Raw genomic sequence first — 3,700 nt, 5'->3', positions numbered from 1 at the left:
TGCTACTTTGAAGCATAAGTGTGGTAAAAGGATAGTAACATTGTCCCTTCTCACTTTTTCTCTCATTTTTTCTATTTTTTTGTTTGGGCCTTTCTCCTTTTTTATGGCCTCTTTTTTTTTATTCTTTTTTTTCGTCCGGAGTCTCATCCCGACTTGTGGGGGAATCATAGTCTCCATCATCCTTTCCTCACTTGGGACAATGCTCTAATAATGATGATCATCACACTTTTATTACTTACAACTCAAAAATTACAACTCAATACTTAGAACAAAATATGACTCTATGTGAATGCCTCCGGCGGTGTACCGGGATGTGCTATGAATCAAGAGTGACATGTATGAAAATCATGAACGGTGGCTTTGTGACGCCCCCGATTTGACCGTACACTAATCATGCACGCAAATGTGTACGATCAAGATCAGGGACTCATGGGAAGATATCACAACACAACTCTACAACATAAATAAGTCATACAAGCATCATAATACAAGCCAGGGGCCTCGAGGGCTCGAATACAATTGCTCGATCATAGACGAGTCAGCGGAAGCAACAATATCTGAGTACAGACATAAGTTAAACAAGTTTGCCTTAAGAAGGCTAGCACAAAAGTAGCAACGATCGAAAAGGCAAGGCCTCCTGCCTGGGATCCTCCTAACTACTCCTGGTCGTCGTCAGCGGCCTGCACATAGTAGTAGGCACCTCCAGTATCGTAGGAGTCGTCATCGACGGTGGCGTCTGGTTCCTGGACTCCAGCCTCTGGTGGCAACAATCAGGTAGAAAGGAAAGGGGGAAAAGAGGAAGGAAAGCAACCGTGAGTACTCATCCAAAGTACTCGCATGCAAGGAGCTACACTACATATGCATGGGTATATGTGTAAAGGGCCATATCAGTGGACTGAACTACAGAATGCCAGAATAAGAGGGGGATAGCTAGTCCTATCGAAGACTACGCTTCTGGCCATCTCCATCTTGCAGCATGTAGAAGAGAGTAGATTGAAGTCCTCCAAGTAGCATCGCATAGCATAATCCTACCCAGCGATCCCCTCCTCGTCGCCCTGTTGGAGAGCGATCACCGGGTTGTATCTGGCACTTGGAAGGTGTGTTTTATTAAGTATCCAGTTCTAGTTGTCATAAGGTCAAGGTACAACTCCGGGTCGTCCTTTTACCGAGGGACACGGCTATTCGAATAGATAAACTTCCCTGTAGGGGTGCACCACATAACCCAACACGCTCGATCCCATTTGGCCGGACACACTTTTCTGGGTCATGCCCAGCCTCGGAAGATCAACACGTCGCAACCCCACCTAGGCTCAACAGAGAGGTCAGCACGCCGGTCTAAACCCTATGCGCGCAGGGGTCTGGGCCCATCGCCCATTGCACACCTGCACGTTACGTGCTACAGATGTGTGGCGGGCGAACGGGCTGCGTATCCGGATTCATCTCGTCGTTCTGAGCAACTTTCATGTAGAAAGTATTTTCATCTGAGTTACGGTTTATTTTATATGATTTTCTAAAGTTTTAATTATGTTTAGAATTTATTTAATCATTTTAAATCAACATTATCGAGAATAGTGTATGCTGACGTCAGCATGACGTCGGCAGTCAATAGTGCGGTTGACTGGGTCAAAACTGACCTGTGGGTCCAGTGGGACCCACGTGTCATTGATTGTTCAATTAAGTAACAGTAGTTAATTAGTTTAATTAGTTAATTAGGTTAACTAAACATAATTAATTAAGTTAATTATTTTAGTTAATTAATTAATATTTTTATTTATTTATTATCACTTTTATTAATTTCAAAAAAAAAAATCGTTCTGGGAGGGGCGTGGGCCCCATGTGTCTGTGGCCTAGAGGGGCCTAACGGAACGGGCGAAACGGGTGCGGGCGTGGGCGCCCGTGTGCGCCCGAGGCCACCAGGGGGCGGCGACGCCGGCCCCGGCAGAGGCCGACCGCGGTGCGAAGCCCAGGAGGGTTTCTCTTCTTTTTTTTGTCTTTTGTATTTTCTTTCTTTTATTTATTGCCCGGCCTCGGAAGATCAACACGTCGCAGCCCCACCTAGGCTCAACAGAGAGGTCAGCACGCTAGTCTAAACCCTATGCGCGCAGGGGTCTGGGCCCATCGCCCATTGCACACATGCACATTGCGTACGCGGCCGGAAGCAGACCTAGCCCCCTTAATACAAGCACGAGCTTACGGTCCAATGCAGCGCGCGCCACTCAGTCGCTGACGTCAGAAAGAGCTTCGGCTGATACCACGACGTCGAGTGCCCATAACTGTTCCCGCGTAGTTGGTTAGTGCGTATAGACCAAATGGCCAGACTCAGATCAAATACCAAGATCTCGTTAAGCGTGTTAAGTATCCGCGAACGCCGACCAGGGCCAGGCCCACCTCTCTTCTAGGTGGTCTCAACCTGCCCTGTCGCTCCGCCATAAAATAACAGTCGGGGGCCGTCAGGAACCCAGGCCCACCTCTACCGGGATGGAGCCACCTGTCCTTTCAGCCCCCTCATCAGAATCACTTGCGGGTACTCAACGAGCCGACCCGACTTTAGTCACCACATGTGTCATGTATATAAAGTATATAGTATATACCCGTGATCACCTCCCGAAGTGATCACGACCCAGTAGTATGGCATGGCAGACGGACAAGAGTGTAGGGCCACTGATGGAACACTAGCATCCTATACTAAGCAGTAGGATAGCAGGTAAGGGTAACTACTGTAGCAACAATAACAGGCTATGCAACAGAATAGGATTAACCAAAATCAGTAACATGCTACACTACTCTAATGCAAGCAGTATAGAGAAGAATAGGCGATATCTGGTGATCAAGGGGGGGGGGCTTGCCTGGTTGTTCTGGCAAGTAGGAGGGGTCGTCTTCGATGTAGTCGAACACACAAACATCGGCAGCAGTCTCGGAGTCTACCGGAAAGAAGTAACGGAGGGGGAACACAATAAATAACAGAGCAATCAAATGTAACACAAAGCAAGACGCGGCGATACGTTGTGCTAGGGGTGACCTAACGTAGGGATAGGTGATACCGGCGAAAGGGGAAACATCCGGGAAAGTATCCCCGGTGTTTCGCGTTTTCGGACAGATGAACCGGAGGTGAAATGTTAACGGTTTGCTATGCTACGGGTGTGTGGCGGGCGAACGGGCTGCGTATCCGGATTCGTCTCGTCGTTCTGAGCAACTTTCATGTAGAAAGTATTTTCATCTGAGCTACGGTTTATTTTATATGATTTTCTAAAGTTTTAATTATGTTTAGAATTTATTTAATCATTTTAAATCAACATTATCGAGAATAGTGTATGCTGACGTCACGTCGGCAGTCAATAGTGCGGTTGACTGGGTCAAAACTGACCTGTGGGTCCAGTGGGACCCACGTGTCATTGATTGTTCAATTAAGTAACAGTAGTTAATTAGTTTAATTAGTTAATTAGGTTAACTAAACATAATTAATTAAGTTAATTATTTTAGTTAATTAATTAATATTTTTATTTATTTATTATCACTTTTATTAATTTCAAAAAAAATCGTTCTGGGAGGGGCGTGGGCCCCATGTGTCTGTGGCCTAGAGGGGCCTAACGGAGCGGGCGAAACGGGTGCGGGCGTGGGCGCCCGTGTGCGCCCGAGGCCACCAGGGGGCGGCAATGCCGGCCCCGGCAGAGGCCGACCGCGGTGCGGCCAGCGTGCGGGC

The sequence above is a fragment of the Triticum aestivum genome, chromosome 4D (assembly GCF_018294505.1).
Source record: "Triticum aestivum cultivar Chinese Spring chromosome 4D, IWGSC CS RefSeq v2.1, whole genome shotgun sequence".
NCBI lineage: Eukaryota > Viridiplantae > Streptophyta > Magnoliopsida > Poales > Poaceae > Triticum > Triticum aestivum.
The sequence above is the reverse complement of the archived record's forward strand: the minus strand, read 5'-3'. Positions refer to the sequence as shown.